Source organism: Rhinichthys klamathensis, unplaced genomic scaffold, assembly GCF_029890125.1.
Source record: "Rhinichthys klamathensis goyatoka isolate OS25496 unplaced genomic scaffold, OSU_Roscu_1.1 h1tg000445l_1, whole genome shotgun sequence".
Taxonomy (NCBI): Eukaryota; Metazoa; Chordata; class Actinopteri; order Cypriniformes; family Leuciscidae; genus Rhinichthys; species Rhinichthys klamathensis.
This window is the reverse complement of record NW_026606940.1, coordinates 1013063-1035499: the sequence shown is the minus strand read 5'-3', so window position 1 is coordinate 1035499 and position 22437 is coordinate 1013063.

The window sequence follows — 22437 nt, the reverse complement described above, 5'->3', positions numbered from 1 at the left end:
CTGGTTAACCCTCTGGGGACCAGAAACGCGCGGGCGCGTTTTGCCGTTTTTTTTTTCACATAGCAGAAAAATAGACTTAAAATACTCTGTTGATTTTGATCGTACATTATACATCAATCGATCCTGTTAATTGTCTATTATTTTTCTGTATACTCACAATAAAAACAAAGTTTTGTGCTTTTTGTCAAATAAAGAAAAATAAACATGATGCGAGTTTTGCCTTCTCTCTGTCAGTGCAGTCCATTCTGAAACACGTCCGAAAAATTAACTCTAACTCTGCAAATACTTGTCATACAGGCACGAGAGATTTTTCTTTATGAAGCTTGAATTCTCTTCTTTTCAATGAAGTAATTTATATAAAAAACAAATATTCTCAGTTTATGTAATCTGTATGAAAAGAGAGTGCTGTCAGATTTTTTCCCCCCAGCTCATTACACTTCATTACGCGTTAATCTGACACGCCCACGGAGGACGCGCGCTATTCAAACGCAAATGTTGAGGCAAGCCATGACAACGCCCACATCAGCCGTTCCACCGCGGCGGTAAAATGTGGGGTGTATTTTCTGCCTTTTACCGCCAAGAGGCGCTACAATCATAGACTCTGAAAAGTGTTTGTTTATTCTCTCTAATGCGTAATCTGCCGCCGCACCGCGGCTCATTCGCGATTAAAAGCTGGTAGCAGATGAATTCAACAAGTGAAACGTAGTTAAAATAATTAATAATCACAATACTGAAATTAGGCTACTGAAATGAAATTGAATAAATAATGAAAAAATAAAACATTGCAATAAAAACATTTACAGACGTACAGACGATAGCTCTAAATTTGCTACATTCCTGGAACCGCAGCGCTGCACAAAGGACATAAACTGATGAAGGAAGATTGTCAGCCGATTGCATCAGAAAATGAAAATGAAGAAGCACGTCTTTAGTCTGCTAAATTATTGTGTAATGTAAAAGAACACTAAAATTACTTAAGTTTGAAACCAAGTTCGAACATTTCAAGGTTTAAATAAAGTGTCGGGACAGTTTTTTTTATTATTTAAAACAGGGTTGCATCGGGTTTAGAGTTTATTTCTTTTGCGATGCAAAATAAGAAACACTAGGCTAATCTTATTCTTGCGACATTTTAAATTTGTATTGCCAAAGAAATGACAGCTATATTAAACAATTAAAACAGTAGGCCTACAAAACGAAAATTGTCCAAAGCAACATAATTTAATTAAAACATGCGTTTTTCTTTGCCTCTCTCGCGCTGAATCTCTTTTTAACAAGTTTATTTAGTCTCCCTCGCTCTCCATATGAAAGAGGAACATTAACACCTAGGCCTATTGTCCTGCGCGCTCGATACAGCACTGAACTGTCCCTCCAACCCCCCACCGGCTATCAGAGTCTGAGGCTGATTTAACACAAAGAGAAGTCGCAATTTACACTTAAATCGCTATTCTAGACAGTGTTGATAATGAAGGAATTAAATGATTTAAGTTACATGTAGCCTAGTGATATTTCTGTCATAAAAGTTTATTACTAAATATTTCATTATTTCAGTAATTGATGAAATAAAACTGGTTTGGACCAGCTTTTTCCAAGCAAAACTAAATATAATATGAAAAAACGCATGTTAATTTGTTGTCATGAACAAAATGTTCAACTCAATATTAAAGTCTACAGGGATCTTTGGATTCTTACAACCAGGCATGCAATTTGTGAATTAAGTTTTTTTTTTTTTTTATTATTCAAATAAATATCGAAACACGGTGCTTCGTGGTAATGCTGCTAAATTAAATAACATGTATAGAATAATTATGAACTTAAATGAAACAATATCGCAACATTTCGACAAATACATTATTTGATCTGTTTTTACATTTTAATTCAGGGCGATTTAGCCTGCTACATTTAATTAGAGCTAGATTTTCACCCTTGTCTTGTCATTTTCTCATTGGGAAGCGCTTGGCTACATGTTTGAGTAGATCCTCTGTACCTCTCGTTTTCATTATGGATTACATAATCAGATAACATTTATTAGCCTGAATATTTAGACATTTAAAGGCTTTAGACATAGCCGATTTCTTATAGTGACTGAGCTGAAGTGGCTTTCGGTTCATTTTTGTGACGCGCAGTTCCCGGAGACAGAGACGACAGATAAACTTTTGTCGTTAGCAAAAGTTTGAATAAAACCCGACTTTAGAAAAATGCATAGGGCCACTCGGCGTGGTCTGCCAAAACACTTAATTATAAACTTCAATATTTCATTCAAAATAATCTCAAAACGCTTTGTGAAATTTTGAAAAGCCGTGCATGCATTAAGGCCACTGGAACTAATGAACAACTGAAACGCTGGTTTTGATTTTATTGTTTGTCGTTTAAACGTGCTTGTTGCATATCTCTATTTTATATTTGATATGGTCTATTGGTGAAGTAGCCTATAGCATTGATTACTGTGGAGGGAGGGGTGTGGGGATTAAAATAATTCAGCAGAAGCAGGGATGTTTAGACCAGAAGGAAATCCCCGTCCCCCCTGGCAAATCACACTTTACTTAAAACCATGTTTTTAAAAACTCTAGGTTGTAGGGAATCAAAAAAATAATAATAATAGGCCTAATAAAAAAAAAATATATATATATATAGGCTATATATATAAAATTACTTTTTTTACAGAACTGCTTTTGAAATTACGATTGGTACCCGATTGGTACAGATGCAAAGTCGTTCTGTTGGATACTATTGTTCCTTAGTGTAAAATGGAAATGCATGGTAATTTTATTTTATAAATATAAGCAAAAAACTGTATGGTGTAACAGAGTTTTAGAGCTAGACAAATCTATCTGCATTAATAAATATAAAATTTACACTACACAATGTTTGTTCGAGATTCGAACCCGTGTCATCTTGATGATCGAACCATCAGTTCTACCGCTCGGCTATGAATTTCCTCACTGAGAAATGCCCAAACGTTTGTTTCTCACATGAGCGAGAAAACGTTTTGTCGTTAGCCTGTGAGTGTAGGCCTACTTTAGCCTACATGAATAAAAGTAGACCTTTTACAGTTTTAAAAGATGATATCTTATCTGTATGCCCAACAATTACGCAGTAAGTTCTTTTAGCTGTTATGAGAAAAATAAATTCAAATGAACGCGCCGCCGCGTTTGTCAAACTCTAATTCAACATGCCAGAATAAAGCCAGATTTTAGAATAATGCATAGCCACTCGGCGTGGTGTGCCAAAATACCCTAATTATAAACTTCAATATTTCATTCAAAACCATCTCAAAACGCTTTGTGACATTTTAAAAAGCCGTTAATGTATTAAGGCCACTGGAACCAGGATCGGAACTGAAACGCGCTGCATGTCTCAATACAGGAGCAGAAGCGCTGGTTCAGATTGTATTGTTTGTTGTTTAAACGTGCATGTTGCATATTTAAAAATATTTGTTTAAAAATAAATGTTTGTTGTAGGCTTATTTGTATATTACCATAACTTGTAGAATTTCATCCTTACTGTTAATTGACATTAGCCCCACTTACGTTTTGATAAATGTCCCTTTGCTCCACCTGGCGGTCATTTCGCGAGCGACTTTGAAATGCGACTGGTTTATTTTGATTGTATTGGTCTACTTTAAAAAATAATACTTTATAAGACATTTATGGGAAAAGACTATTTACTTTTCAAGATGTTTCCAACTGTAACTTTGAACCAATTCTGTAGAATGGCCCATATAGCATTTGACCAGGATTTGTTTCCAGGTATGACTAAAAATGTGCTTTTGGCTTTCATTTATATTTTGATTGTTTGTATATATATATATATATATATATATATATATGTGTGTATGTGTGTGTGTGTGTGTGTGTGTGTGTGTATATATATGTAGGCTATATATATACAAGAAAGAATGCAATGACAATCCTTGTCCTTGCATTCTTTCTTGTGTGACACCCCTGAATGAAAGGCTCATTATTATGCAGGGTCACTGTCTGAGAACCACTTAATTATTCATGATAGGGGTTGGGCCGTTCCACCCATCCGCATATTGCCTTGGCAAACAAAAAAATGTTTTTCACAATTTAAAACAATCTATTGTTTTATGTGAATGATTAGGAAGGATGATTTTCAGATCATTTTGAAGCAAAAACTCTAGGCGATAACGTACATTAGTCAAAAGTCTTGTGGACACATATTTAGTATGTTTTTTGTGTCCTTATTTCAAAAACTTAATTTTTTAGTTTTTTCAATAACCATGCATAAACAATATTCCCTCAAAAATACAAACATGTACATACATGTTGCTCACACATAATGGTAGACCTGTTTGTGCTAAATAGAGTGTAATTTCACCTGTGCCAGTAATATGTTTATAAGCAACTGAAAAAAGCACAAATGTCAGAGCATGTCAAAACATCTCAAGGACCCCAAAAACACCTTGGTCCCCAGAGGGTTAAGCTGAAAGCTTACCTGGTGGATTGTCTTGCCCTTGGAGTATATTGTCACCGTGGTTCGCTCCAGGATCGCTATATTTCCGGGCATGTATTGGATCCTGCTGGCGCCTGGCTAGTGCCGACTCTCGTCCTCGTAGAGGCGGCGTTAACCTTGGACACCTTCGGTCGTTGAGTTATGTAACCCGCATGACCATCCCCCCTGCTCCTGTCAGAGCTGCCCTAGTCAACGCGAGATCGCTGGCGAATAAGACTTTTATTTTAAAAGACCTTTTTTCCCGGCATAACTTGGATTTATTATTCGTGACTGAAACTTGGTTGAATGTTGGTGAGTTGTAACCTGGCCCTAGCCAGATGAATTTCGCTCCGCCTAGCTTCACTCACATCCATCTGGAACCTCTTCCATTGAGAGTGATTTCTCCAACCAACTTTATGGTTTAGCCAATCAGGACGCAGGGCGGGAGTTTCATAGATGTGACGTAGTGGAGAAGCGACCGTGAGGCTGTTTTGATTCAGACAACAATGGCGGCTCGCATCGAGGAAGCAAGCGTTAACATTGATGCTGCTATTTCATCTGTGTTGTCCAATCTGCCTAATATTGTTTTATTAAAAGAACATCAGAGAACGGTTTTTACTGCGTCGCTCTCATCAGCGTCACGGGTTGGCTTCGGTGTGAGTGGTTGAAATAGCACGTCGATAAAGATGACAGACAAGTGGCTTATCCAATCATATGCAAGGATTTTTGATAAGGCCCAGCCTTCTGAAACGGCATTTCAATGGATCGGTTCCAGATGGATGAGTGAAGCTAGGCGGAGCGAAATTCATCTGGCTAGGGCCAGGTTAGGTGAGTTGAGCTCTTTTTCTGAACTTCTACCGCTTGACTGCACATATTTTAATTCTCCGAGGACTACTGGCCGAGGAGGAGGACTTGCTGTTATCTTTAAGGATAAGTACAACTGCAGGCAATTGCCGATGACTACATTTTCGAGTTTTGAATTAATAATGTTTGAGTTGGGCAAATCTCCGCCCGTTCTGTGTGCACTCATCTATCGACCTCCGAAATACAACAAAAACTTCATCGGAGACTTTTCTGAAATTTTGTCTGGAATCATGCCGAAATATGACCGGATCTTAATTGTAGGAGATATGAACATTCATGTATGCTGTCCTATGAATTTGTTGGCTAAAGATTTTTTAAATCTTATCGATGCTTTTAATCTTACACAGTTTGTAAGTGGTCCAACGCAGATCCATGGCCACACATTAGATCTAGTTTTGTCACACGGTCTCCCTATTTTAAATATTGAAGTACATGACGCTGTCTTCTCTGATCATGCACCTGTTCTATTTGACGTTGCCCTTGCCAGTAATATTGTTAAGAAATGTGCTCCGCCTCGTCTCTGCAGGGTGATTACACCTTCCACTGCTGTACAATTCTCCGAAACATTTAGTACTGTTGTGGAGACTACAGGGTTCTCCGCCTGTCTAGGTACAGAGGAGTTGATGTCTTCTTTTTTATTCACCTGCAGAGAAATTCTTGACAAAATTGCACCACTAAAACCCAGGCGTTCCAAATCTAATTTTAAACCTTGGATCAACGACTTAACTCGAGCTGCTAGGCAAAAGTGTAGGAAAGCCGAGCGTCAATGGAAAAAACATAAATTACAGGTATTCTACGAAATTTTAAAGCATTGTTGGCGTGATTATCAGAGAACTGTTAAAGCTGAAAAGGCAAAATATCTCTCTGGTATTATTGAAAATAACTGCCATAAATCTCACGTTCTTTTTAGCAAAATTAACTCTGTTCTTCATACCCCACAATCCATAAATCAGGCAGAATCTTCTGCGGCCTGTGAAAAATTTCTCCACTTTTTTGTGGAAAAGATTACCACCATTAGAGCTAGCATCTCACTCCCAGCCTTTGACCCCTCCATTTCTATAGTGTGTCCAGCAGTTCTCACTGAGTTTGAGCCTGTATCCCTCTCGGCCCTTACTGATATTCTTACACATTTAAAACCTTCAACTTGTCCTACTGATATCATTTCACCTTGTCTTTTTAAAGAAGTATGGCATACTATTGGACCATTTATCCATGCAATCATCGATAGCAGTCTTACTTTAGGTTATGTGCCACCCTGTTTTAAAGAGGCAGTGGTGCAGCCCGTCATCAAAAAGCCAAATCTGGACACCTCAGTTCTTGAAAATTATCGTCCGATCTCTAAACTTCCTTTCATATCAAAGATTTTAGAGAAGGCGGTTCTCGTGCAGCTACAATCTTTTTTAGATCAGCATGGTATCCTTGAGGTGTTCCAGTCTGTCTTTAAAGCATTTCATAGTACAAAGTCTGCACTTATAAAAGTTTTTAATGATCTTTTAATTACAACAGACTCTGGAAATTCAGCAATTCTTATGGTGTTAGATCTTACAGCTGCATTCGATACTATCGACCACAGTATTCTTATCGCTCGTCTCGAACACAACGTGGGGATTAAAGGCACTGCATTAGAATGGTTTAGATCATATTTATCAGAGAGAGTATTCAAGATTGGTATTGGGGGCTTTACTTCAGCCACAGCACCACTGACATGTGGAGTTCCGCAGGGCTCTATTTTGGGGCCGATTCTCTTCTCACTTTATTTACTTCCCCTTGGATCTATCTTAAAGAAGCATAACATCAGTTACCATTTTTATGCAGACGATTTACAGATCTACTTGCCTATAAAAAGCAAAGGTGAAAATTCTTTAAAAAGACTGTTTGATTGTTTTTATGACATTAAAGCCTGGATGGCTTTAAACTTTTTACATTTTAATGAAAGGAAAACTGAAGTTATGTTATTTAGACCCAGTAGCTCTACTAGCGCTTTCCAATTGGACCTAGGTCCCCTGGCACCCTATGTCAAGTCCATGGTAACTAACCTTGGTGTTAAGATGGATTGTGATTTTCGATTAGAGAAGCAGATAAATTCCGTTGTAAGAGCTAGTTTTTTTCAACTTAGACTGCTTACCAAACTGAAGCCATTTTTATCTCCTACAGATTTTGAGAGGGTTATACATGCTTTTATCACAACTCGTCTGGACTATTGTAATGCTTTATATGTGGGCATTAACCAGACCTCCCTCTCTAGATTACAAATGGTTCAAAATGCTGCTGCTCGAGTCCTTACTGGAACACGTAAACGAGATCACATTATGCCTGTTCTTGCCTCCCTTCATTGGCTACCGGTTTGTTTTAGAATACATTTTAAGATTCTGTTGTTTGTTTTTAAATCTCTTTATGGTCAAGCCCCAGTTTATATCTCTGAACTACTGAAGATGCATGCTCCTCTGAGGTCATTAAGGTCTGCTGACCAGCTACTCTTCTCTGTCCCCAGAACGCGGCTCAAAAATAGGGATGATCGAGCATTTTCAGTTGTGGCCCCAAGGCTGTGGAATGATCTGCCTCTGCACGTCAGGTTAGCCCCTAGCCTAAACATTTTTAAATCACGACTTAAGACACCCTTTTATTTACTAGCATTTAAGCCTGCTTGAGAGTTGTATCTTGCAAATTATAGCTTTCTAGTTTGTTTATTGTTTTAACTCTCTGTCCGTTGTTGTTACCCATGTGTTTACAACTGTGTCTGAAATTATGTCAATGTCCAGCACTTTGGTCAACCTCGGTTGTTTTTAAACGTGCTTTACAAATAAAGATGGTATACGCCCGGACAGTGGGTTTGGCTTTCTACAAGAGATCTACGCCTCCGACTCCCCAGTAAGAAGTTAAGCCCCAGATTCGTGGGTCCCTTCAAGATCCTCAGACAGATTACACCGGTGTCGTTTCGATTAGCCTTACCATCCACTTACCGCATCTCCCCTACCTTTCACATGTCTTTGCTTAACCCTCTTGGGTCTAAGGTGTTTTTGGGGTCCTTGAGATGTTTTGACATGCCCTGACATTTGTGCTTTTTTCAGTTGCTTATAAACATATTAATGGCACAGGTGTAATTACACTCTATTTAGCAAAAACAGGGCTACCATAATATGTGAGCAACATGTATGTACATATTTGTATTTTTGAGAGAATATTGTTTATGCATGGTTATTGAAAAAACTAAAAATTAAAGTTTCTGAAATAAGGCCACAAAACAGATATTGATTATTTCTTCACAAGACTTTTGAAAATTGTATCACATAGCCTAGAATATTTGCTCCAAAACTATGTGAGAATCATCCTGACTACTCATTCAGATAAGACAATAAAGTATTTTTACATTTTTAATGACGTGTTTTGTGTCAGAAAGCTTTATGCGAAGGGGCATGATTTCTCATTAATATGTATGCATTTCACACCTGAGAAAGACAAAGACCCTCCCATAATGGCCCTATTAGGTGCTATCAGGCCATATCATTATGAGGAGCCTTGCACAAAGAATGAGGAGATTTAAAAAAGAATGGCTTTTAGATTGTTTGGATTTATTTACAACACAACATAATCCAAAGATACACAACAAAGGACAAAAAAAGCACATTAGTAAACACACTGATCTAAAGACAGAGGCTTGAACAGTCACACAACTTTGTGCCATTGAAACATAGTACATACCTGTCATTTCCAAGGTGTTTGATTTTTCATTTTACCATGTTCATGTACAGAGACTGTTGAATGTTGAAGTCAGCAATTCAAGTCAAGTCAAGTCATCTTCATTTATATAGCGCTTTTAACAATGGATTGTTTCAAAGCAGCTTTACAGAGATAAACATATAATTTAAGGTAACAGAGATTGTTTTGGTTTTATAGCGGTTCTTGAATAATGTTATTTCCAGCTAAAGTTAATTTTGATTGATTCACCTCCGTCGAAATGATCAGACTTTAAACGCGAACCTGTGATTAACGCTGACGGCGTTCACATGCACATTCAGAATTGATTCTATAGTTATGTGCTTTTGAAAATATGTGCGCAGGTTTGTAATTCCATACAACCCATGCCTAAACAAACTACTTGTCTTGCCTATAAATTTTGATACAGAATTTTGTTTTATTTTATCACTTCGGGGTACGCGAACCGAAATTCACAACGCTTTATCTGTAGAGTGGGAAATGGGATCCTCCATAGGTAGAGGATAGTTGACACTTCAGCACTGCATTGTCATCGGGTCCAGGCGAATCTCCTTCGTCAGATCTGGATACGGCCTGGATCCGGCAGGCTGCGGGAAACCTCGGGATAAACAAAGACACTAATATTAGCGTAGATGCCGTTCTTCTTATGATGTAACGAGTACATCAAGATTTAAGGGAAGTGTTCCCAGTTCCGGCTGACCTAATCTATGCAGCCTAACATTGAATTATAGAAGTCTATGATGTATTATGTGTATGCTAGGTCAAAGAGATGTGTTTTTAGTCTAGCTTTGAACTGACAGAGTGTATCTGCTTCCCGGACAATGGTAGGAAGACTGTTCCAAAGTTTTGGTGCTAAATAGGAAAAGGATCTACCGCCAGCAGTCGATATAGATATTCTAGGTATTATCAACTGGCCGGAATTTTGAGATCGCAATAGGCGTGAAGGACTATAATGCGTTAAGAGCTCGCTCAAGTACTGCGGAGCTAAACCATTTAGTGCTTTGTAAGTAATCAACAATATTTTAAAATGTATACGATGTTTAATAGGGAGCCAATGCAGTGTTGACAGAACCGGGCTAATATGGTCATATTTCCTGGTTCTGGTAAGAACTCGAGCTGCTGCGTTTTGAACTAGCTGTAGTTTGTTTATTAAGCGTGCAGGGCAACCACCCAGTAGAGCATTACAATAGTCTAGCCTTGAGGTAATGAACGCATTAACTAATTGTTCCGCATTTCCCAATGAGAGCATATGGCGTAATTTAGATATATTTTTAAGATGGAAAAATGCAGTTTTACAGATACTAGACGTGTGGCTTTCAAAAGAAAGGTTGGTATCAAAGAGCACACCCAGGTTCCTAACCGACGACGAAGACTTAACAGAGCAGCCATCAAGTGTTAGACAGAATTCTAGGTTATTATGTGTGGAAGTTTTTTGTCCAATAATTAGAATCTCTGTCTTTTCAGAATTCAGTAGTAGAAAATTACTAGTCATCCAATTTTTTATATCAGCTATGCATTCCGTTAATTTTGTGAATTGGTAAGTTTCGTTAGGTTTTGAAGAAATATACAGCTGAGTATCATCGGCATAACAGTGAAAACTAACTCCATGTTTCCTAATGATATCTCCTAATGGTAGCATGTACAGAGTGAACAGCAACGGTCCTAGTACTGAGCCTTGTGGTACGCCACACTGAACTTGTGATCGATAAGACATCTCTTCATTTACTGCTACAAACTGATAACGGTCAGTTAAGTATGATTTGAACCATGCTAGTGCAATTCCACTAATGCCAACATAGTTTTCTAGTCAATTTAAAAGAATGTTGTGGTCAATTGTGTCAAATGCAGCACTAAGATCGAGTAACACTAATAGAGAGATTCAACCACGATCGGATGATAGGAGCAAATCATTTGTGACTCTAATGAGAGCAGTCTCAGTGCTATGGTACGGTCTAAATCCGGACTGAAAATCCTCGCAGATATCATTTCTTTCTAGAAAGGAACACAGTTGTGAGGATACTGCTTTTTCTAATATCTTTGACAGAAAAGGCAGATTCGAGATCGGCCTGTAATTGACTAATTCTGTAGGATCAAGTTGTGGTTTTTTAACAAGCGGTTTTATCATAGCCAGTTTAAAGGTTTTTGGTACGTATCCTAGAGACAAAGATGAATTAATGATATTAAGAAGAGGATATATGACCTCTGGAAACATCTCTTTCAGTAGCTTAGTCGGTATAGGATCTAACATACAAGTTGTTGATTTAGATGAATTAACGAGTTTGCAGAATTCTTCCTCTCCTATAGCAACAAATGAATCAAATTTTTCCTCAGGGAGACTACAATGCACTCCCTGATGCGATACTGTGGTAGACGGTTGCATAGTTATAATTTTGTCCCTGATATTATCAATCGTATAAGTGAAGAAGTTCATAAAGTCATCACTGCTGTGTTGCTTGGACACTTCTGAGCTTGAAGCTTTCTTTTTCGTTAGTTTAGCCACTGTTTCAAATAAATACCTTGGATTATGTTTATGTTCTTCTAATAGGGTTGAAAAATAAGCAGATCTAGCAGCTTTTAAAGCCTCTCTGTAAGCAATCGAGCTCTCTTTCCATGAAATCCGAAATACCTCTAGTTTAGTTTTCTTCCAGTTGCGCTCCATTTTTCTGGCTGCTCTCTTAAGGGCCTGAGTGTGCTCGTTGTACCACGGTGTTGGACTATTTTCTTTAATCTTCTTTAAGCGCAACGGAGCAACTGCGTCTAAAGTGCTGGAAAAGAGAGAGTTAAAAGTTTCTGTTGCAATATCAAGTTCTTCTAAGCTATCCGGGATGCTGAGATGATGAAACTGATTAGGAAGATTATTGATAAAGCAATCTTTAGTGGCAGAAGTTATAGGTCTAACATATTTATAACACGGAGTCGGCTTTGCAGCCTTAGCTAAATGTAATTTACATGAGACTAGATAATGATCTGAGATGTCATCGCTCTGCTGCAGAATTTCAACAGCCTCAACATCTATTCCATGTGATAATATTAGATCTAGAGTATGATTACGACAATGAGTAGGTCCTGACACGTGTTGTATAACTCCAATTGAGTTTGTCTTTAAATGGCAATCCCAATGCATCTTTTTCATTATCTACATGTATATTAAAATCCCCAACAATTAGTACTTTATCTGCAGCCAATACTAATTCTGATAGAAAGTCCGCAAATTCTTTGATAAAATCTTTATGGTGCCCTGGTGGCCTGTATACAGTAGCCAGCATAATTCTCAAATGTGATTTATCGTTTACACTATATATTTTTACATTAAGCACCAATACTTCAAAAGAAGTATATTTAAAACTAGATTTCTTAGTGGTTTTGAAAATATTACTATAAATTACAGCAACACCTCCCCCTTTGCCTTTCAGACGAGGTTCATGTTTATAACTGTAATCTTGTGGGGTTGACTCATTTACAATAATGTAATCGTTTGGTTTTAGCCAGGTTTCTGTCAGACACAGCACATCTAGATTATAATCTGAAATCATATCATTTTGAAGTAAGGGATCGAATATTCAGCAACCCAAGCTTTATCATTTGCTCATCTGTATTATATCTGTTTTTTATTTGTTGAACATCAATTAAATTTTTAACCTGACGTTTTTTGGATTTCCAAATTCGGGGAACAAACACAGTCTCTATATCATGATATCTAGGTGAAAGAGGCTCTATGTGATGGGAGTTATCTGACCTTGGTGACGCGAGGCCGCTAGCAGACGGTCGGTTTAGCCAGTCTGTCTGCTTCCTGACCTGAGCCCCAGATTGTCATGTTTTATCTCTAAGACTATGAGCCAAATTACTAGAGAGAAGAGCAGCACCATCCCAGGAGGGATGGATACCATCTCTTTTCAACAGGTCAGGCTTGCCCCAAAAACTTTTCCAATTGTCTATTAATTCTATATTATTCTGCGGACACCACTTCGACAGCCAACCATTGAGTGAGGCCAATCTGCTAACCATCTCATCACTCCTGCGGACAGGAAGGGGGCCAGAGCAAATTACAGTGCCTGACATCGTACTTGCGAGTTCACACACCTCTTTAATATTAATTTTGGTGATCTCAGACTGGCGGAGTCGAACATCATTAGTGCCGACATGAATAATGATCTTAGAGAATTTACGATTAGCATTAGCCAGCACTTTTAAATTTGCTTTGATGTCAGGCGCTCTGGCTCCCGGCAAACATGTGACTATGGTGGCTGGTGTCTCTATTTTCACGTTCCGTGTGATCGAATCACCAATTACCAGGGCACAATCAACAGAATTCTCAGTGGGTGTTTCACTGAGTGGGGCAAATCGGTTTGTTATGGGAATCGGAACGGAAGAGTGGTTCTTTGATCCGCGACTAGAACGATCTCTCACTGTCACCCATCTGCCCTGCTGCACGGGCTCTACTTCAGCCGGAACCGTATCATGTAAAGAGTTCACTATGCTAGGCGCATCCAAAACAGTATCTAAAGATCTAGCATTCTTACCATCCTCAATTAAAGTTTAGATGCGTGTCTCTAGTTCTGAAATCTTCTCCGTCAGCCTGACTGTCTCCTTGCATTTATCACATATAAATCCTATATTGCCATCGGAGAAGGCTATACTAAACATATGACATGTGACACAGGTGACAATAACAGGACAAGAAGACATTACTCACCATGTTTGTTGACTGATTCTTACTTGCCTGGACTTTATGAACTCAAAGGCGCGGGCGCGCGAGAGAAAATAAATAAATAAATGAGCGCACGGGTGGCGCGTTAGCAGGCTGACGTTAGCGAGTTACTAGCGTGCTGTGTTAACAATAACGGAAGCTAGAGATGTAAGGTTAATCTGAGATGTTGGGTAAGATGTATTTAGTAGTATAAACAACTAGATAGTAAATGATGGCTCAAAACATAAAGAAATACGAGGCTCAGGCGGAGCTTACAACCTCGGAGCAAACCTCGAAGCAAACAAACACACAGCAGGCAGCGAGGCAGACAGGAGCAATTGATCAGCGATCCAACAGGACTCATCAGTGGCATCTCTCCCTGTAAAAAAATAAATAAATAAAATAAACACCTTTGAACATGCTGATATCAAGAGAAACTATATGGCTGCACGACTTTGGGCATGCATTGTAGATTTTTCTGGTTAAAATTGCGATTTAATAATATATACACTACCGTTCAAAAGTTTGGGGTCGGTACGATTTTAAATACTTTTAAAAGAATTCTCTTCTGCTAACCATGGCTGCGCTTATTTGATTAAAAATACAACAAAAATCAGTTATAGTATTAAATATTATTCCAGTGTAAATCAGCTGTTTTCTGTGTGAATATATAGTAAAGTGTAATTTATTCCTGTGATCAAAGCTGAATTTTCAGCATCACCAGTGTCAGTGTCTTCAGTGTCAAATGATCCTTCACAAATCAGTATAATATGAGGATTTGATGCTCAAGAAACATTTATTATTATTATTATCAATGTTGAAACAGTTGTTGGTCTGTCAGTTGTACAGTTTTTTTTTTTTTTTTTTAGGATTCTTTGATGAATAGGAAGTTCAAAAGAACAGCATTTGTTTGAAATAGAATCTTTTGTAACATTATAAATGTCTTTACTGTCCTTGATAAATAAAAGTATTGATTTCTTTCCTCCAAAAAATAAAAATAAAATTCTCACTGACCCCACAATTTTGAACGGTAGTGTATATATATATATATACACACACACACACACAGTGCTTAGAATAAGTGAACACACCCATGCTAAAGTTGACTACCCTTCACAATATAGACATGGTTTTATTTCAGTTAGCCTAACTGAACATTTATACATAAATAATATATTGTATTTAGACAGTATCACATATTTTACCGGAGGCTGAAATATATTTCACTAAATCATTATATAACCTAAGCAGTTATTCGCAAACAAAATAAATTACGCATAAGGCACTAAAGGCAGTATTTTAGCATGATAATCAGTGTCATAAACTAATCTCAAAACTGAGTGAAATATATGTAGTAGGCTAATATCACATTTAAAAAGTTTACACAAGCGTATAGGCCTACGTATAGGGATATTGTGACTGTGAGATAATCTTTCCTATGTCAAAAGCTAGCCAAAAGTAGGCAAAATATAGTCTGAAATTTCATTTGAGCTCTATAATCAGAAAATGAATTATATAACACTAAACAACTTACTCCGAACTTGTATCCTCGGCGGGGTCAATTCGTTCTTCAAAATGCAGCCGTTCGTCGTCCGAGTTTCAAATTCCTCTGAGGAAAAGGTGAATCCTTCCTCGCTGTCCAGAATCATCTGAAGGAGTAGCGTGCCATTCTCAAAACGCGATGAACTATCAGTGAATCTGATGAAGAAACGTGTTTTTATGCCATTGATCGCTGCTGGGCGTGTGCGATGCATAACGTTAGATCACCTATTTACCATGTGAAAAGCTCTGGGGGCGTGGCGGCCTCAGCTAATTAAAGATAATGAAGGGAGAACGAAAAAACTGTACCTCTCCTTGGTTTCAAACGGATTACATAAACTGGAAATATTTAAAAAAAAAATAATAAATTACTTAATTTAAAAGAAGAGAATTTCAGCTTCATAAAGAGAAATCTCTCGTATCTCTGTGACAAGTATTGACTGAGTTACAGTTAATTTTTCGGACGCGTTTCAGAATGGACTTTACTGACAGAGAGAAGGCAAAACGCGCATCAGGTTTATTTTTCTTTATTTGACGAAAAGCACAACACTTTGTTTTTATTGTGAGTACCCACAAAAAAAATAGACACTTAACAGGATCTAATGATGTACAACACTTATATGTAAGATCAAAATCAACAGAGTAATTTGATTCTCTTTTGCACTGATAAGAAAAAAATCGAGCTCGTCGCGCCGGCGCGCCGGCCAACCCCAGAGGGTTAAACCTGCAGTTGCTCCGAGGAGAGAGGGGAACCAGGAGGAGACCCCGGCAGAAAGTTCTCCTCCCATCATCATCGAGGACGAGGGGGCTTACCAGGTGAAGGAGATACTCGATTCCAGACGCAGAGGCAGGGTTTTGCAGTATCTCATTGACTGGGAGGGGTTTGGTCCTGAGGAGAGATCCTGGGTAACTTCTCAAGACATTCTGGATCCAGCTCTCACCACCACTTTCCATCAGAACCATCCTGAGAAACCTGCTCCTAGACCCCGTGGGAGACCTCGTCGGCGCGCCGGCCCTCGCTTCGGGAGCCGCTCGCAGGAGGGGGGCTCTGTCATAGATCGCTCATCGTCGCCTAAGAGCGAAGATCGTACTCTTATACCCCAAATGTGTGAACTGAACGTGCAGTCGTACAGCCAGAACGACCTCCGGCTCGAACAGAGAGCTCCCACTTACCTGACAATTGGGTTTTTTTGAGGCCTTGTGACATCTCACAAATGGACACGTACCCCTTTCTGATGGGCAAAGAACGGCTAGAATGCTCTGAGCTTTTATTAGACTTCAAACACCTGACCGTCTGGGCCCAAGTTCAAGAACCCCGCCCCCTCCAGTCACACAGGTCACCAAAGCCAGACTCCAAGGTCACAGAGTTCCCAGGAACTCCAGCAGCCATCCAGGAATACACAGCCTCAGCACCAAGTCAAGGTTCAAGTTCGCTACCCTGCACCTTCCAGCTCGCCAAAGACCATGCAATGCCCACTCAATGATGCGTGACCTAATGCAGAAGGCCTCTAACACAGAAGGCCTCCTCACAAAGAATTCCTAAAACCCCACTGACTTTGAACTGCAAAACCAAAAGACACTGCACAAACACAGTGCAAGACTCTGCTAAAAAGGTCCCTGATCAGCATAGGACATAGAACTTTTAAGAGTAGATGAAAATGTGTGCTCAAAGAGACACAAGACTCTGAAGTAGAACAAATTAGAACTTTACTAATTTAAAGAAAATCTTGAATGGACGTGTAAGCCTCACCTGCCAACAGGCTATGCTCGACTCTTTTAAAACAAACAAACATTTGCTACATGCTGGTTGAAATGACACTGCTAAACATTAGTTTCTATGACAATGAAAGGTTACAGAAAACGCTAGCTCCAAATAGGGCATACGTCACTGCGGCGTCAGAGTTTAGTAAAACCACCTGAGCTTTAAACTACTGATTAACCTACAGGCGTGCATTTGATCGTTGCGATCCAACCAGAACACAACGTGCGATACGCCCTTTTTGATCGCTGGCTTGTATAAATGCAGATAAAACGATAGCGGGAATTGACATCTCTACTTTAAGTAAAATAGTCTTAAATTTCCAACTAAAATTAGCATGATTCAGCGGTAAAGCGCAAGTCTGTGTGACGAAGAAACCTCACCTCAGCAGCTTGTAAACTGTACCGATATCTATTCTGCTGTGCTCAGAAGAAATCCAAATTGTAGTATGACTAAACCTGTGTCTAACAAAGAAAGCTCAGGACAAAGTTATATCTGGGTAGACCAGGGTGATGCTCCCCTTTCTACAAATGTAAAGGCCTTACAAATTATTGTTAGATTGATGTGATTCACCTAAATTTTAGCTGCATCTACAAACAGAGAGCTACCTAGCGATCAAATCAAGTCACTCGCCAAAAGTCAGCATTTATGCACGAGAGGGACATAACTATATATGCTTAGACAAGCTTTGACTTCCAGCAAATCTATGTCCTTACTCTGTAAACAAATAGATTAAGTTGCGTAAAATAAAGAGAACAGTTCCACGAGTAGAATTAGCAAATGACAAAACACATCTGCATTTTACTTAATGTAACACCAAGTTCTGGAAGGTCTTAAAATATAAGTGCCTCCTGTTAACCCGTTTAAACATGCATAATTCATGTAAAATGTACAGACATTTTTCAGGGACTGTTGAATTGTCTGACATGCTCTGGTTCCCATGACAACAACCTGTCACAGGAAGTGCTAACTTGTGATGTCACTTTGTAAACAAACCAGCCTAGGAAGCTAAAGCTAACCTAACCTAGCGTCCATCCAGCTTACGCTAAGCTAAATAATAACTTCTACAGTTAGCAGTTAGCATCATTTACTTGAACCCTTAATCACCGCTTGTGTTCACACAATGCAAAGTATTCTAGAACACTTTCCTTAACACCAGTTAGGGTTTCTAATTATTCACTTTCCGTGTTTGCAATTCCTCTTAGCTAAAGTTTACCTTCCCTAGTTCAGGCATAGTCCTTACTAACCGTCGGAGGATAACTTCGCAGATGACCTGTTAATTAAACTTAAGTTTAACTACATGTAAACTGTGTAGCTAGAGAAGAATTCATATAGCAATAGGGATTTTCATGGGCAGGTGACTAACCCTTTGATGGGACACACACGGTGTGGTCTGGAACACGCAATCGCCGTAACCCACTATGAAGTGTTGACCCAGGTAAATCCAAAGTTTAGTCACTAAGGCCACTGATTATTCTCGCCTTAACCCTTTAGGCGCCAGAGGTTTTTTCCTAAAACGTTCGATTTTGACATCATAATTTCAAAAGGCTATATCTTAAAAGTGATAAAAGATAGAGACTTTCTGTAAATTAGAGAAATATTAAGGAAGACCCAAAGTTTATGTAGGGATTACATTTTCCCATCGAATTTGCATATTATGACGTCATATGGTGGTCATATCTTGTATTAGAATTTTCATGAAAAGTCACATGTTTAAATGATAAAATGCAGCACTTCTTTTCCCCCAAAATGTCCATCACCTTTTGTATGCTATATTGCACAATACTGAATGCTCAGGTATATAGTAAGTAGTAAACAAACTGTGTAAATCATTACTAATAAATGGTAGAAACAAACCGAATGCATGTAGTGATTGGCCTTTTGCTGTAGAGATTTTCCATTTACTAAATACAGTAGGCACTCTGATTCCATGTATGGGGCAAATATATTTTATTCATATGACATACAAACACAAGTAGACACGACCTGTTTAGTTCAAACGCTCACTCGCCACGGCAAGGCACAGATCATGAGTGAGATGATACGAGCAGCGCGCCCAGATCTGCCTCGCGCGAGCGCGCCGAGTGTGCACAGCTCGGACTGCTGTCATTGTCATTGCGACTCCTGACCCTGCCTCCACGTTGTCTCCTAACTCTCCTATGAATACTTCGACCTCGTCTAACATACCCAGTGGCATTAGACAAAGTCTCCACCACAATACTGTCGCCGCGATTGCGGAGAGGATCTGATAACATGCCTCACTCGCACACTAGCTCCGCTTTTGATCGCACTGATTCAATGCGCTCTAATTCGAACATTTTGTATAGAAACATGACGTTTTTTTGATTTGGGGATGAAGTATGACATGTCTGCCATCCAGTGGAAGGGAGGACGAACGAAATTTGACACCCAATTTGACAAAATCGGACGTTTTATTCAGAGCCGCATCTCGTCGAGTAAACTCGACCGTGGCGCCTAGAGGGTTAAGATCATTCCCGTAGTTTTGATCACTTTATTTCTTTTCGCTTTGAATTTTATTTTTTTTTGCTCTTCGTTAATTCTTTAATTTCTTTGACTTTGATTATAATAGCACTCAGCTATTCCCTTGGCTATTCGGTCATCTATATGATTTACTTTTATTTCCTCTCTTATTCAAATGTGGTTCCGTTGAACCACATAAAGTCTTGGCCTCCTAACATCCACAGCAAAGATAAGATACAAGACACACTTCACTAGCTAGCTACACTTGAACACCTAGCTTATGCTACATACCTAGCGAACCAATTAAACCGTGGTTCTGAACTTTTAGGGTCATGCATTAGGCTCTCACCACAAGTATGACAAAAGTCACAGAGCCCCTGCTTCACCTGACCTTAACCTTCCAGCTTACCAAAGACTAGGACAAAACAATGGACACTATGAGAAACCACCTCTCAAACCCCTCCAACCACCCATGGACGCCGTCTGCACACACCGACAACCAGAGAGGAACTCAACGAGAAACTCCGACAAAAGTGAAGCCCCTTGCAAAGAGCAGAGACTGAACTTAAAGAGACTCGAAAGCCCCAGACAACCTACGTCAACAAGCACATGCTGCGTGCTCTAAACAACATTCAGCGTTCTGCACCTGATGCCATCACCGCGCAACAGCTTGTGATGCCACAGTGCAAAAGGGGGGTAATGCCAATGTATGCCCTATGCCCATGATGCATCATGTGCTGCACGCCGCAGCATCAGAGACACTTGCAAGACACCGAAGCAAGTGGCATACCGGCGTTCTCAAAGCGAAAAGACTGTCCTAGACAACCAAGGACGAGACTCGCTGAAATTTTTCCTACCTTTCTCTCTTTCTCTCTCCCTTTCACTTTTACCAGGATGCTGCTGTGCCTCCAGCCAACCAGAGGGCAACCGCAATCGGACATCTCACCAGGTCTGGCACCAGGACTCCTTTTCTGCCGGACCCGCACTCAGAAAGTGAATGTGCCACCTGATCCTCACAACGCCTACAGAATACACTACCCCAGCGTAACAACACAATACAGCTGGGTAGGTGCCGATGGACAAAGGACTCCCGCACTCACGCTGAGACCGAGGTTGAACACATGCTCAAGCAACTTGAGAAAATGACTGTCACGCTAGTGGAGCCAGGTGGCCACAACCACCGCCGCACCGCCGTCAGAACTCTGTTTAATGCTTGTATGTCCAGCATGAATGCAGCAAACCTCACCAACGTGGGACGGCATGTAGCCGAAATTCAGACTGAGATTCCACAGATAAAGGAGCACTCACAACAGAGTGCATCCCTGCAGACCATCGACAAGACACTGAAGGGAACTGTGGTAACTTTCAACACTCACAGCGTTGAACCCCATGAACTCCAACACTCACTCCGGTGAACTCCTCCATCGACAGCCTCGCCATGGGTAGAATTCCACCGCACCTGATACCCTTAAGCCTCGTGAAACCCGTGCTGGCGTCCGCCATCACCGCGCCAACTGACTCTTTACAAATACACCTTGCCTACTCTCTGGGTAGTGCCATCCCTCTCTGCGTCGACTACAAGCAGAGAAGGGGGGGGCTTTCTCCTGAACTTGCCCATCATAAAGTCAAGCCGAATCTACCGGCTCAAGAACATTGTCAAGGTCAGATTTTGAAAAGTAACATTCACATCAAGATCCACACGCCGGACGGGGTTGACTGCCACGACAGCAACACAAAGCCGTCCTAAGCTCCGAACCCGTACGTGTGCACATTGACCAAAGAAATTCACTATCTCTGCCCTAACAAACCTTTCCTCAGAGACAACACTGACGGAATCTGCGGGCTGCAGATCAGCGACACCCGCTGCCCTGCCGAAGCCAAGCCGCGCACTCAAGGCATCAAGACCCAAGCAGAGAGTAGCCTGTGAATCCAAACACCGAAAAGTGCCATCCTTCACCTTGACGACCTGGCATGGTACCATCTTCCATGCAAAGAGTACAAATTAAAACTGGAAATCCCATCCTTCTCCAGGAACCACACTTTCACCCTAACTCCAGAACGGGAGTTGTGGTTTGCGAAAGGGGGGGGGGGGGTCCCAGCGAATTGACATTTATCCTATCGACACAGCCCTCCAAGCTTTGTCTCAACTGCCCGCTTTAACTGCCGCACCTGCTGTCCAATCCTGGACTGCGGCCGATCCTACGCTGGGTAACTCTATCAAACACACCGCGACACTCGACAGTCATCCTGCACAGGAGGCTCAACGAGATGCGAACATCTACAGCCAAGCCCACGGGACCCTCAGGAAGAGGGTACCACGCTGGAGGCTGCGTCGAACTTAATCAAGCTGAGCCCTCAGCCTCAGCCTGAGAGCACCTGCTACCCGATCACCATGATTCACCTGTCATCCGTCCATTGTGATGATTGTTGTCCGATTAAGTCCACACAGGGACTTCATCAGACAAAAAGGGGGACTGTAAGGACTGGGCGAGGGTGAATCTGAATAACTAAATACATCCTGCTAAAGACCCAAAAAGCCTGGAATGTAAATTTACACACACACACACACACACACGCATCCCCCACAAGTGAAGCCCGCTCAGGACAGAGCATGGTGTCCAGTTACGAGACATTTCTATGACTGACTTGGAATTTGAGGCTCAAGAGAAAGAAACTTCTCTTTTTAAAAGACATTTAACCAGATATATTCAATGTGTTTTTATGTGTGTCCATTTGCCCATGTCACATTGGAATGACTGATTTTATCGTAGCTTAAAGTGAATTATAAATACCTTCATTATGCATTTTAAATATAACTGGTACACATAGTTCTGGACACCTCCAGAATGCTTTCGGTGTGATCAATCAGAATACGTACAGTAATATCCAGTAAAAATTTGGTTTATTATGTTTTCCATCTTTGGAGTGAAAAGAGACCAAA